The sequence below is a fragment of the Anopheles maculipalpis genome, chromosome 2RL (genome assembly GCF_943734695.1).
Source record: "Anopheles maculipalpis chromosome 2RL, idAnoMacuDA_375_x, whole genome shotgun sequence".
In the NCBI taxonomy this organism is placed as follows: Eukaryota; Metazoa; Arthropoda; class Insecta; order Diptera; family Culicidae; genus Anopheles; species Anopheles maculipalpis.
In genome coordinates, this window is record NC_064871.1 from 53,620,013 (window position 1) to 53,635,764 (window position 15,752).

At 42.2% G+C, this 15,752-nt stretch overlaps 1 protein-coding gene across 1 annotated transcript in view; it reads left to right on the plus strand.

The window, feature by feature from the left end:
• The window catches only part of LOC126559858 (cytoplasmic phosphatidylinositol transfer protein 1), a 183,280-nt gene that overhangs the window by 133,007 nt on the left and 34,521 nt on the right, over positions 1-15,752 (plus strand). The gene's annotated exons all lie outside the window — the stretch shown is intronic.

Here is a 15,752-nt window from a genome sequence, read left to right on the forward strand (position 1 = left end):
GAATTGTCCCTTTTGGATACACGGGAATTATAATAACCTTCTAGGAAAACGCTAGGATTGATTTGAGGTCTGTTTTATTAGATTGGAGGAGAAAAGGATGCGTTGTCAATTGTGTTGCTATTGTTGAAATTTAACCACCATTGCTTGGTCTCAGGTGTGCACGGAGCTTTTGTAACAGCTCTGAGTAAGTGTGTCTCTTGAAAGGTTTTTAAAACCTGTAATGACAACGCGTCATGTTTGGCAAACGCGTCTATATATTGTGCTTTCTTAATTGATAATTGTTGACAAATTTTGGTTTTTTTACGGTCCTTACACCAACACATAGACAATTTTAAATGAAAACGCTAACGCTTCACCTAGTGAAAATACGCACTCAATACTCTATATGAAGGTAACTCTAACTGTCATGACGCAACAATAACAAAAATCGTAAACACATGGTTTAAAGTAACAAGATATCTGTCAAAATACAAATTTATCAAATCTGTCGGAAGGTACATTAAGATTCGTTAGTCATTTACTTTGACTTTGATCAAACGAGAAATGTCGGATGTTCTGTAGAGAATCAAAGATGTACAGCAAAAACAACAATTATAATTAGCTGCTTTGAAGCCGATGGCTCATTATGATTTAGGTCCAGGTCTTTAAGGAGCCCCTTTCCACGAAGTGCCCCATACGAAGCCCCCGATACGAGGCTCTTATACAAAACGCCTTATGCGAGAAACGAGGCAGCGGTCTTTTTCAATGCTAGATGATTCCGCGTGCACTAGATGCCAATGTCAAAAGGTATTAAGGTGCCAACGGCGCCAGTTTTCACACAGCAGGACCGGGGTTCAAATCTCATCCGAACCATTCACTCGTAGTGAAGACTGATAACCCAACTATGTTGTATCAACAAGTCTAGTAAGCCATTAAATGGCCGGCGCTACCTAGAAGTTCGTTAGGTCATGAGGAAGATTGTAGAAATTCCACAGTTCATTTCCAGAACAATGCAAAATAGTTCCAAATATTTTGGTTTTTGTATTAGTTTGAAATGACTTTTTTTAATGTTGTAGGACGGCCATATTGCTGTTGGAAATGTAATTAAAATAACAACAAAATACTTTTTTTCATGCATATAGAAACATAAATTGGCAAATATCAAACATATTCATAGAAATACTTACATGTATTGGCTATCAGAAGCAACTTGATATCTTCGGGAATTCGCGTTAAGCGACTAGCATTCGATTTTTGCCTATAATGTATATCAGAGAATATTTGAATTTTATTAAATTTTTGATGATAATGCCGTTACCGACACGCTTCTCGTAATTAAGTCTATATGAGTTTTGGGTTTATAAAACGAAAGCTTTCCTCGCTTTGGCTACGCATAATCCCATAAGATCCTGCAAGAGTCGCAGCGTAAATGAGGAAATTTCTCTGTGGCGCTCCTAACAGTCAGCATCGAAAAACGTAGTGAAATTTAATCGAATTGGATCAAATGTCTAAATTCTAATGAATTTTCTTGCGCTTCCAATGCTTCTGATCCGGTTTCAGTTCAATATAAAGTTTTTTTCTTTTTAAATTTACCTATTTTTTCCTATTATTGATGCCATCCTTAAGGTCCATCGTTGAAAACGACTGCTCCAATTTTCAACTGTATCATTTTACTTCCATCTCCACACTGTTGCTGTAGTTGTCGCACAAGCACTCTCTTCACCGACATCAAAAGAAGAACTTTCGCGCTTTGGAGCGCGTTTCCCTGTTGGATATTCACTGCCAGCTGCCCACCCAGTAACGTCAAACCATTCCACACCGGCAAGGCGTTGGGGCTTTGCTTCTCCAAGAAGATAATAATAAAAAAAAGTCCAACGTTCACTCGTGAAACTTGTGTCAATCGTCGGGGTGGGGAGAAAACTCGATAAAACGTGTCTATTCTAAACAAAGTCCCCGCCGCCTGGTGTTTTGCTAGGGGAACGAAATAGCAGTCACGCGTCTGGTGGTAAATTTGTGAAATTTTATGAACTTTCAACCACGGAGACACTAGCTCAGCACAGGCGGTTTTCGAGAGTCTATTAGTGTGGGGCTAGCTAGTTTGGCCGTTGACAAGTGAGAGTGAACAATGGATTTTTGGGGCATCGAGTATAAAGTAGGGTTGAGTATGAAGTTTAGATTAAAAATTCAGTTCATGTGCAGCTTTTTATATAATTCTCGTTTTGCGTTTATTAAAGCTGACGCTTGTTGGGAAGAGCAGTTGCTGGCGAAGCTTCGTGATCTACATTCTTTATTGCTTCACATTTTAAAGAGGCCGTCCCTTCGGTTGGCGATGGCTGTGTGCCGTAAATGAAAACAAATTGAATTCGTTAATGGATGCCTAGGGCCTTTTTTGGGCCGTGTACTGTGCGTGTTAGCGTTGCTCCAGTAGTGCCCCGGTGTGAAATAATCGTGTCGTTGTGTTTGCTTGTGCTCCCAGAAGAGAACGGAAAATGTCCTTTTGGCTGGCGGAAAAACCAACAGACACACAAACACATACATACATACGTACATACACACTGAGCGAACATCTGGTGTGGTTGTGGGAGTGTGTAATGTTGGACTCAAAAAAATCACCACATGCTAATTTGTAAAAATTTGTGTTTTACGGTGTATGCGTGTGTGTGTGTGTGTTGCATTGCTTTACTAAAGCACGCTTCCGCACTTTATTTTAGTAAGCGTTTTTCGCTTTTTGGAAATATCAAACGTCGTGTCGCTAGCAGTTTGATAATTTCCTTACACAGTCGGAATGAACGCTTGATGAAAAAGTACGGCAATAGATGGAAGGAGACAAAAACTGCCATGAAAGCAATTTTCACCCCGGGACACCCTGCCCTACTCTAGTCTTCGTGCCCCTCGATAAGCGCCAGCGTGTTATCTGCACCGACTATCGGTCTGTATTCATCCCGTTCCGCTAATGCGACTGTGTACGTGAATTTTTTGGTCGAGTTTTCCTATGCGTTTTGCGCCCTACGTCAGTCCCTGCTCTGTCTTCTTCGTGGGGAGGATACATTATCGAGAGTTTCTACGGGGCGCTTTCCATCCCGCGCTATCTTGGCTGGCGATGGGCCTGGATGGTTGTTCCGCGGTGTGCCTTTTGTTTTATGCTGCCCGGTTTCTACCGAGCTCCCTAAAGCTTTTTATGCTTCCGTTTTGTGCCTTGTTTGTTTGTGTATGAGTTGCTCGTTTACCTTTCCCGGTTTTCGTACCGTAGGGAACGCGTGGCTGGGATCGCTTCGGGAGCCATCCCTTAACTGATGACATCTCGGGTGGAGGGACAAAGAAGGAGGGGAAGAGGAAGACAAGCAGGAAGAGGTGAATGGTAGGAAATAAAAAATGATTTTTTTTTGTTCAAAAGAAAACTCCCGCATTTAAGTATGACGCTTTCGGCAGTACACGTTGGGCATTTGTTGTGATAAACGTCCAAAAATGTAATTTTTATCAGCATGAAACTTAAAATAGATTTTTAATATGTTGCATTGTGCTAAGAAAACTTTATTTCAAAATATAATTGTAAGTTGTTGAATTTTTTTAGATAATTAACAACTTATAATTATAAGTTGTTGAAATTTTATTTAATAATTTGGAATTAAAATTAATTCAACACAAGCGGTGTTGACAATACGGCACTGGACCGTCATAATTAATTATAAATAAATACATAAGCATTGGAAATTAAATCGAATTTGGACGATTTATTATAAAAACTGCAAATTTGAGCAATTTTTCATATTTTAGTATAACAACTTCGACGATTTTTTTTGGGTTTGTTTTTATGTCATGAAGGACTGCTTGGTCTTGTTTCTGAATACTAATTTACAAGACATTTGTTTGGAGTCATTTTCTTATCCAAACCGTGAAAGGGCATCTTATCCCGGAAGGGCTCAGAAAATTCTTGTGTTTTAGTTGTTTTGGAAATTGTATTTAGTCTTTAATTATTTCTAATTAAAGTAAGGATAAAGCCATGAAAATCCTATTCTAATAATCATTGACATCAAACGACAGCAAGAATTACTTCTCATGTCTCAAAGATTAGTGTAATATACACAGAAAAAAATCAAAATGTCTCCAATGGAGCTTAGTTTCTCTTAGTAAAGTTTTTTGGAAGAATAGTATATCTCATGTTGTGCTGGAAAATCGACGAATCTGATGATAACATAAAAAGTTTGATGGTGCTAGAAAACATTTTGATCTTTATTCTCGTTTTATTCTATACTTGAATCAGCGTTGATTAACCTTTTTAACAGTTGGGTTTTGTCTTTAGTCCATATTGTCCAGATACCCAGGTCACAAAGTGTTGGCCCATATTGGTGATACATTCATCAGAGGAATTACCTGATTTAAGAAGACCGCCACCAAAGACCTGCGTCAGGGAGATAAGCTCGCCTATCTCCTACTCAACTTGGCGCTAGAGAGGGCCATCTAGGGTGACTCGGAAAGGTGGAGACTTCGGCAATCATCTTCAATAAGCCAACCCAGAACCTGGCATACGCTGATGATATAGACATCATTGGTCTGAGGATCGAGCAGGCGGCAGAAAACCTCGGGTTGCAGATTAACGAGGCAAAGACCACATTGATGGTGGCATCATCAACGGCCCTACTAAGAAATCAGGAACTACGTGGGGTTGATGTACGGATAAGTTAAAAAAATTAAATTAGAAGCCGTCTAAAACTTCGCCTATCACGGGTAAAAAGCCAGCACTGAAAACAATATAGAGACGGAGCCGGTCATTCTACAGCCTGAGGAAACATCTCAAAAAATCCTCAAAAAATATGTCACGACGGTCGAAGCTGGGACTGTATCGTATCTTTATAGTCGCACTACTCACATACGCCTCTGAGACATGGACTCTGTCCAAAACATACGAAGCCCTCTTAGTTTCGTTCGAGAGGAAGATTCGAGGTTCGAGAGGAAGATGCTCAGAAGGATTTTTGGCCCCGTATGTGTGGAAGGACAATGGAGGAGTCGCTAAAACGACGAGCTGTACGAACTGTATCAACGTCCTCACCGTCGTGGGGCTGGTCATGTTATACGCATGGCACCGGACAATCTTGCTCAGAAAGTCCTTTAAGGCCCTCTCCACGGACAGAGGAGGCGTGGTAGACCTCTTGGCTTGGAATCATCCACCATCAAGGCTGGGATAACGGATTGGCAGGCGACGGCGTGGGACCGTGAGCGGTTCCGGACTCTGCTGCGGCAGTCCAAGACCGAAAAACGGTTGTAGCGCCTGATAAGTAAGTAAGTAAGTTCAATTCAGACAAATCCTGGCATGTCAGTAGTTGTCAAGTCTGTCAAAAATGCTTTGGAAAATTTCTCAACTAATGTTACTGAACTCCTTACCTTGACAAGGAATGCAAATTGTCTTTTTATGTTTTGAGCATTTAAAATGTGCAAAATATAGTTTTTGGAAGATGTGTAAATTGTTTAACAGTGTAACACACAAATTTATATAATTTTTTTTTCAAACCACTCAACCCCTATTCTGTTTGAACCATAGATAGGCTCAATATGCACAAAAAAGGTGTTTGTAGCTTAGATGCTAAATCTTTTTGCATTTTGATTCCGCTAACAAAAAAATCTTCCTATTGAAGTTGTCAATGGTTGACCACAAGAGTTAAAATGCACTTTATGGTATAACCCAAACCTATAAACAATACAACAATAATATTTTCTGATAAAACGATCTTTCAACAAACGAAACTGCCCGTTGTGCAACGTAGGAAGAAACAAACCAAACGACCTTTAGTGAAAAAGAAAAGAGAAAATATATGTTTGTGTGTGTGGTGTATTTGTGGGGGCACAGGCACACCTTGCGAGTGAAAAGTTTTGTGATGGAAAAAGCGCGATACCTAAAAGAAAAGCCCCCCGTTTAAGTTGGATGGCTGGGGAACCTTGATTCGTTTGCGTAGCTAAGCAAAATTTGATTAGCATTCAAGGGGAAGGGCAAGAACACAAGCAAAAGTCACCCCTCGCAGTCTACGGCAGTTCTGTGGTTCGTGGCCGAAGAAATATTACTCCGTGTGGTATAAGAGCACCAGGAGCATAAAAAAACCTAAAAATACCTACTTTGAATCGAAAAAGTGAGTCATAGAAAAAAATGAAGCCGTTTGGAAAGTTCTACCATTTTCTGGCTTTGGCTGGTGCAGCGTTGTTTTTCGCTTTAAAAGCCCGGAGAGCTTTAAAAGATGCTTAGTGAGGGGTGGCCGAAAAACAAACGATACCGTTAAGAAGCAACATGCTGCTGTCCGGTTTATTACGCTTTCGGGGTCGGTTTTTTTTTCGGATCGGCAAAATAAATACGAAAAATGTGGCTGGCTGTTGGTTGGGCCGCACCAGTTGCCGCACACGGTGGGGGATCATTTTTCGACTGATTGATTACGGTCCCTGGAATCAACGGCATAGGAATAGATCGATACCGAGGCTGATTAGTGGGCAAGACTGTTGGAATTTTGTTGGTCTGCGTCCCGTCATGCTTTCTATGTCACTGCGTCATGTTCGCTTCGGCAAGCGAATGATGGGGACCTATTGGGCGAAAATCAACAGGGACCAGATTGACCCACTCGGTATGTATTTATGCATGAACTCACTCGCTCTCGCTTCCTCTTGCTCTGTTCCGGAAGCACTGGCCAGTCGAAACGGAACTGTCTGGAGTCGCTTCAATTGCATTGGGCACGGACTCGTCATCCGTTCGCTTTATCTAATCAAAGCACATCCTTTCGATCTGGTGGCTGCTCATTTCCTGTAACCCTCGTTTTAATCTTCCAAAAACCAGTTGGCACTAGGGTTCTGTGGGGAAGTGAGGCAAGGGGCTTGGGCAAAAACACAACAGCGAGACCACTTTATTTTATGGATTGAATTTCTCGGTTCATTAGACAGTTTCATCGGGTTGGCGAAGCGTAAACCGCCCCCTTTCATACGTGTGTTGAGTATAGAGATGTGTGTGTGTGTGTGTGTGTGTTTTAGCCGGACATCCGGAACTGGTACCAGTAAGCTTCAGATACCATTTCACCATTCATTATCCGCCACTCCGGCCTAGGCTGGGTGAAAAACATTCCGATATCGGGTTGAAAGGATTTACGGTGGGAAGCGAGTAATGGGACCGGGTGGTGGAAGGGAAGGGTAAACTGAGCTTTCTAGCAGGGCATTGATCTAAAATTAAAATCTTCTGTCAAGGCATTCAGGTCCTTTTTTTTAAACCTACTTCTTACTCGCTCGATGTCTCCTGTTTTGCTATCTTTGTCACACAACTTCGCTCATACTTCCGGCTGTCTCTATCGCACCCATAATTTTACTCTAATTTTCAAAACGAGGACATACCTCATGGGGCCTCCCTGGGTGTGCCTTTTGCTTCCTTCTCCCTTCTTCTCTGCTCTGTTTGAAAATCCTACCAATTCAGTCGCTGTTTGCCGGTCAGTGTCAGTGTCCTTTCTGTCGCTTTGTACGCTTGGACGGGATGATGCTGGGATGATCGACTACGGTCGGTGGGCATAATCGATAAGCCCCCGGTCAGATATACCGGCAGAGATACACAAACTTATGCACAAACACATTCACTCACTTGGCTGGCTCATTTCATTCCAGGAATTGTTCCGGGATAATTAATTTCCAGCCTTCCATCGGTATTGGTTCTGCCCGGTTAGACCATTTTATTACGAATTCTCATTGAAAGGAGGTAGAATATATTGAATTGAAGAACAAAAAACAAAATGAGACTGTATTACTGTGAATAGTAAAAAAAAAAGGGAAGAAAGCTTCGGGGTTGACGTGACGTTTTGGTAAGATAAAAAGGCACAAAAGAAAATCTGGGAACTAACTTTAATTTTTTTTTCTACTTTATAAAAGGACACAAGCCGAGCTGGTTTCACTTTGGATCAGGGAGACCAGATGAAAGCAATTATGAAACGTAACAAAGAATAATTTTACCATTTTGTCCCTTGTGTCCAACACTTCTGTCAAATATGAAAGGGGGAAAATACATACACAGAAGAATGGTCGTCTGTTGTGAATTGGTATCATTTCCGTAAACTTTTCCTTGAAAGAATAGAGAAAAACCTGAGTGCCACATGCATAGTCCAATTTTAGATAGGTGGGCTTGAAATGGCTGAGAAAAGCTGATAGTAACGTTTGTAGGAAGGCAAAGAAATTTCTATTTGCATGGAAATGTGTCGTAATTTTGAGTTTTGAGCTTTAAAGCCTACTCATCTCCAGCTTATTATGAATTTCTTTAAAAAAAAGGAGAAAGTAAGCTCAAATATCAATACTGGGAAGCAGCATTATATAGATAATTTTTCTCCACGTCCACGTCGTTAATGAAATTGTGTCTATTCATTTGCATATTGAATGTAATAGGATTATTGGAATTTTTGGGTGGCATAATTAAATCAGAACAGCACACAGTGGGTACCGTAGTGCAACTTTCATGGTCAAACATGTTTTTATGTGTTTCCGTACTTACTTCTTCTTCTTGGTTCAACCCATGTGGTCATGAGGCCAATCAATTCAACTAGTTCGGATGGGATTTGAACCCGAGCCCCGGCATTCGTATGGCGAAGAGTTAAATTAACAGATTTTTCCGAAATATGAGCTAATCATAGTGTTTATAGCACTGGCGGCTGGTTATTCAACTAAGAGGAATCAAGTCTAGTAAGTCATTAGATGGCCGGCATGATCTCGGAGTGTCTCCTTCAGTCCAACAGACGAAGGATAGTCATGGTAAGTTATCGTAGTATTTGATGCAACATCAGTGATGAATAATGGTTTGGTTCACTCATTTTGTGATGGTACACAATATAAGTGGTTTAACAAAAAGTTCCAAATTCAGTTGTCTAAAGTAAAACTTCGTACATTTGGTCGTCCTTATTTAACCAGCTTCTGATCCTGGAAAAATGACTATACAATCTGATGAAACATTTAACGAAGCTTCGAGAATAATTCGTTAGTTTAGCCGTTTGTATTCAGTGCCTTTTTACTGTTAATGTCAAACAAAATTAGAACGATTCGCAATGTATACGCCTGATGAATTTAAGACTTACGATGGAGACGCCTGGTGTATTTAAGATTCACGATGGAGACGCCCAGTATGTTATGGTGGGTCGTTATTAGTTAAACCGCAGACTGACTACTCAGCAGGACCGATAATCCAGCTACGTGTATAACGAAGGAAGCATAAAATAACAGGCCAAGACCTCTCGAGGTTGCAGAGCCAATGAAAATGTAGACGAAGAACAATGTAAATCATTTGTTGATTGATTGATAATCGGAATGCATGTTTAGCATAACAAATCATTAATAGATTAAAGTTGAAGAAGCGAATTTTCTTCCTATAATTGTCCAATGTGCAGTGGGACGGAAGGAACAAAAGGGTGTGAAGAATGAAATCAATTGTTTGGTACAGCATTGTGACACTAATCAAATAAAACAAAAATGCAAATGCATTACTATTTCAATCTTTACATCGATTTACTTTCAAAGATGTGTTAGATTTTCCGGACATAGATAACATTTACAAGACACAAGTATTTGTTGCTTAGTTTTATAACACGATGTTTGTACTGCATATTCATGGTGTTGTTTCGATCGGGCAACACGTTCATTAAATCAAATCGTGAAATTTGGCCAACATTTTAGACAGCTTGATTTGATAGGCGTTTTTTGCTTCTTCCTGTCGAGGATTTACACACCATGCTTAATGAAACCATTTCTAGTTCGCTTCCTGAGCTGATGACTGAAACGACGGTCCGTGGGATGCCCGTTGGGACCGTTTCTAATTAATATACACCGCACTTGTACTCGCGAGCCAATCACTATGCAAATCGGTCGGCATCACTGTGGCTTGCAAGGGAGGAAAACAACCCGCGACCTATAGCGCATTCCACTGTTCCAGAAACAGTCCGATTTGGTGCCCTTTGGCCAGCCCAGCTCCAGCAGGACGGACAGTTGTGTTATAGTATGCCAAAGGGTCGAGTTTTCTACTCTTACCTAAACAATAACATACGAGAGGGGGACCCGAAAGAGCGAGAACAGAAATAAGCTGTGTTGTGATATGTTAATCACATGTATCCCGGTGGCAGCTGTTACTAAAGCTGTTGGGTTGGAACCGTGAGCGTGTCCTGAGGTGCGTGTGGTACATTGAAGTGACCAGATTAACAAGCTGCGAATGCGTTGCTTTCACGCGATCAGATCGTTGAATCAATGCCAATAGTCCGTCCGAACCCCCATGCGGCACACTAATTAGTGAGAAATCATATTTTCCACGAAATTAGATTCATTTCGGAGGCCTCGGCGGCGAAGGTACATCCACATCGATTGAGAGAGAAAAAAGTGAAGAAACAGGAAGCAAATAAATGCAACAACATCAAGGGCTATCACCGTTCAGGAAAGACATTACATTTTTCTCACTGCTGTTGGAAAAACATGTTCATCAAATCAAAATCATGTGCCATGTATACGGGGGATGGTGAATTCTTGATGGAAAAAAAAACGAAAGAAATGTCGCATTAAGGATACGTGCCGAGTCTTGCGATAATTAGAGCTGGAAAAACGACTCGTTCAACCATTTTAGATGTGTCGTTATTCTGATACGGTACGTGACGTGGTACGATTAGTACACAAGGCACGGCTTCAGAGTTCGCAGCCATCGTTTCAGCAGTTGCACAGGCACTGGTAAGAATCAGGTATTGAATTTTGAGCTTTGTTCGTTTAGCAAAATAAAAGCAAGGAGGTTGACGACAAAGATATTATGCATAGAACGCGTGCGTAAAGAATATGTGTGTTGTTCTGTGACATCGTTTGCGATTGTTGTTGCTTATTTTGTGGAGCAAAAATCAGTATGATGAAGGAAACATACGGTACGCCAAAGGAATGCGTAATAAAGCGACGGTATCTAGATGCGAAATTAAATTCACTACTACGAAGCGGGGGAGCTTTTGAAGCTTTTGATTTTGAAGCCTTTGAAGGAATTTTTCGTTGGTGGCCATGTCAAGTCATAATGATTGAACTGAGGAGTTGGAACTGTAAAATTTAGAACTTTAGTTCTCGTCAACAACAACCAATTTGGGACCTTCGATGTCTTACTCGCACACAAAAATCTAAGACCTACGTAGTGTTGCGAATCGCATCATGACCACCGAATATTGTTCGTGAATGTGGCATCTGTGAGGCACCCTTGAATAGAACTTAGTTACGCCATCTTCGGTTCGGCTAACTGTCAACGAACCGTGAACGGCCCTCGAACGGTCCCGATCGGCCCATACCGACCCATTAGACGGCAATTTCTCTTATGAGCCCATCTTTTATTCCCTAGCCGCAAGTGTTTCAGAATGGGTGCGCTATAGCAGTGTGTTTGTAAGTGTATATGTGTGTGTGTGTGTGTGTGTGATTGTGAGTAAAACGAAAGGGATTGGTCCCCCCCTTTCCCGGTTACGTTTCTTTCTTCCTCAACACAAAACGAGGACATCGTCTGGAAACAACATCCATAAAGCTCTCACAAAAGGATCGTCCATCGGTACCGGGTTCTGCCCATGTATGTGTATGTGTGTGTGTGTTTTTTTATTCTTGTTCTATTGTTCTTTTATAGCATCATGTATGGTGTAAGTAAAAACGATACACCGGAACGATGGTTATGACGAAATATTGATATTGAAAATGTTTTCGTCTCCCATCCTTTTCAAGACGAGAGAATGGTGAACCGAGAAGATCGGTACAAAATATGGATTGTTTCCTCAAGCGATTGAGATTGATATTCGGGCTTGGGGTTGAAGAGGTTGGAGACGTACATTGCTCTTTTACCACAACCTCCCAGCCAGCCAGAAGCTTTCTTCTAGTGTTGCGTCTCTTGTCTGTGGGATGGTTTTAGGGTAGGCATGAGTAGCCTTCAATATTTACCTTTTGCTCAGAGTGGTACGATTTCCGATCGATTTCCAGCTGCATGCCTGGTTGGCTCACCTTGTGCCATCCTGTACAAGCATCTATTATACTCTTGCTACGCCTGATACTGATTCTGTACACCCGACACACCCATGTGTAGAAGTTTTTTTTTTTTTTTGACGTGCCAGGTAAGTCCCTTGACGAGATGTCGGAATGATAAGAGTGTATGTGCCTTACCAAAGAAACCGTACTATCGATCTGATTTCTCGTACACTAGTTCCCGTCCGACGAATGATGGAGTGAGTGTATCGGAACCATCCGAAAGGTCACGAGCAAGATCCGGACCGGAAATGTTGGTACTATTTTTGGCAAACGAGGTAAATACATCAGAACGTGGGCAACGGATTATTCTTTTTTTATTAGACGAGGAAAAAGTAAAGTTTTTCCTGACGACGATCCTCGAGGTGACTCCAGGCAGGGCTCATTAGGAATAATATGAATTTCCACTCAACCATTCCAAATGGGCTGGGTGGAAGAAAACTTCATCATCATTTCGCTCGGTTGCATAGCAACTCGGTATAATAATCTTCGCGCTATGGGCACGCATTGGAACGGTGCCAAAGGAGCTGTGATGAGTTGGTAGTGGAAAAATAATTCATGTGTCAAATAGGTCACTACACTTCCTACCGATGAGTACCGATTCGTTTTCGCACGGTAGCTTATGAAGTTGGCGTGTGACATCGGGATTAGGCAGGAACTCAGGAGCCAGCGTCGCGTGAAGGTTAAGTACTTTGACTTTTACTCCATTACTTTCTTGTTTTGCTTCAATATTGTGTCGCAACGGGTGTGAATGTGCCAACCCGCTGGATAGTAGACAGGCGCTGCCAATCATCCCCAAAGAGTAGGTTCATCCTTGCCTGAGCTCTACGGTTGCTAGCGATGATGAAAATGTGAACGGTGTGTCCCAAAATATTTCTGCCGCGGGATCCGTTGGTTTTTGGGGGTGAAATCGATTTATTTAGATTCCTTATAAAATATGAAAACATTTTCCAAATTTCCCTCCACATGCTACCGAAGATCGGAGGCGTTTTCGTCGTTAAGCTGTACAAACGCGCACGCTAGGCAAAACACGGGAAGCCATGCTCGCATCAGATTGAGCAGTGACTGGAAGCTTTTTTCGGCAGGTGGTACATTGTTGGCAGTGTTTAAGAGGATTTACCTTTGCGTGATTCACGGCGCACCACGGTGGTTGGTTTGCTGCGATGGTGAAGCAACTAGCTGTGGGACTGTTAGCTGGGTTCCCTCACCTGAACAGGGAATTTCACTAGTCGTGTGTGTGTGTGTGTGACTGTTTGGCAACCTCACTCAAAATACAGAGTGGGAAGAGTGAAAATTGTGATTATTATGATGGTGTTAGGGGAGTCAGTGTACAGCACAAGGAAAAAAAAAACACAAACACACATCCGCTGGAAACCATGAAGCATGTAAGAAAGAATCTGACACATGCGGGTGTGAACAAGATCGATTTCGTCCCTCTAAGGCCCACAGGATTCTTTTAGCGCGGTTTGCTTTAGCGGGACATTGTCGAAGGTGAAAAGGGATTGTTACCGCAGAAGCAAACGAGGGAACGAGAAAACTTTCATCAATCATCAACAAAACCTACACAGCTGTTGGGTTAGATGCAGGTATATGCGGGGCACCATTTCATCCATTTTCGGAATGGTGGGTTTTAGGCTCATAGTATTAAAAAGATCATTTCTTCATGTTTATTGTTGCATCTCTAGTTCGTAAGCGAAAAAGGTGTTGCTTTGTGGTGTTCTAGCTATTCTGGTTCCTGACTGTTAGAGAAAGTGCATGTGTAGTTTCTTTGATTGTTTGATGTTCCACATCGATCTGATTTAATTTAGCTTAGTTGAATAGGTATCGGAAGGTAGTAGTCGTAGCGTATTCGGTACTGTTGTCACAGGTGTGACAACCCTTAAATTGTTGCTCAAGGAAACAGATACTATTTAGCCTCGCCAGATTATAAAAGAACCTTAAAAATTTGCCATAAAAGTACCGAATCTGCTGGTGTGTTAAAATAAAAGTTGTAACATTAATAAAAATCATCATGATGTGTGATCAAATCGATAAATGTTGTGCAAAGTACATTGAAATATCGAAACATTGTACAACTCTGTGCATTGAAAGGAATACAATGTGGCCCCTTTGAATCGTCTTTTTTACGTTTACATTTACAGTTAACATTAACATTTTTACATTCAAAAAGTAATGGGCCGCTCTGTAGATATACAATTAAGGAACGCAGAGCGCGACAGGTCTGGTTCAAAACGATCACACACGGCTTTGAATTCGCGGCACATGAAGTGATCTACGTCAAGCAGTGATTTGCTAGATCGTCCCCGGAGCGATCTAGCCGGGGCGTAAATGTTGATAGCAGAGAGCAGAGCCGGTGAGTCGATGCGATTGTCAAGTAGACCTGCGACAAAAAAGTCCCTGCGCGTTACAATTCCGCTGCTTCAACGACTCGAGGCCAAGTTACTTGGCGCAACGTCCATTGTAGTCCACCTGGACACTCCAACCACGCAGCGCGACAAAAAAGTCCCTGCGCGTTACAATTCCGCTGCTTCAACGACTCGAGGCCAAGTTACTTGGCGCAACGTCCATTGTAGTCCACCTGGACACTCCAACCACGCAGCGCAAACCGTGTAAATTTACGCTGGATGGATTCCAGGCGAGCCAACGAGCGTTCCGATATGGGCCACCACACCACGGATGAATATTCCACCACAAACCGAACTAAGAAGCAGTACAGCATCCTAACGGCAATGGGGTCGGTAACATCTCGCCCAAGGTTCTTCAGAATGCCAACTAGTTGATTACCCTTAGCGACGATATGCTCTAGCTAGTCATGGAAGCTCAACTTATCGTCAAGGAGGACTCTTAGATCTCTGACGCAGCTTTTACGGATAAGGGCAGTGTCGTTAATGGTATACGTGCAGATTAAGGGATTACGCTTCCTGGCAAACGTAACCTCAACGCACTTATCGACGCATCTCCAAGCCATTCGTACAGCACCAAGACTGGAACGCGCTGAGAGCATTCTGGAGATGCCGCTGATCTTCCTGGTTGCGTATCGGTAGGTACAATTTAGCGTCTTCCACGTCCTGTCCGCGCTGTCAGGAGGAAACACATGTGTGACGTCGTTCAGGAATATTACGAAAATAAGCGGACCAAGGTTGCTCCCTTGTGGTACTCCTGAAGTCCCGTTGATGCTTCGAGAGGTTTGGTCCTCCATCTTCACACGATACAAACGGTTGGTGAGGTAGGACCGCATCCAGTACAGCGTTTGTCTCGGAAGACCAAGAACCTGAAGCTTGGAGAACAGCAAAGAATGCAGAACACTGTCAAAAGCTGCCTTGATGTCCGTTTAAATCGCATCGATTTGAAGGCCGGCATTGGTGGTTTTGTGGAAGATGCTGATAAACTTAACCAGATTGGTGGAAGTCGATCGCTTGGGGACAAACCCGTGCTGAGCGGTGTTGAGGTAGTTTGAGGCAGCAGCAAGAAGTGGCTCGTACATGAGTAACAGGTTGGCTGATAAGTCCCCGGTCTAACAAAGAAAAACAATTTTTTTTTTCAAAATTCGTTTTTATTATTCAACATAGTTCCCTTCAAGACCGATACAACGATTATAACGACCTTCCAATTTTTTGATACCATTTTGGTAGTACTCCTTCGGTTTTGCCTCAAAATAGGCCTCAGTTTCGGCGACCACCTCTTCATTGCAGCCAAATTTTTTCCCTGCGAGCATCCTTTTGAAGTCTGAGAACAAGAAAAAGTCGCTGGGGGCCAGATCTGGAGAATAC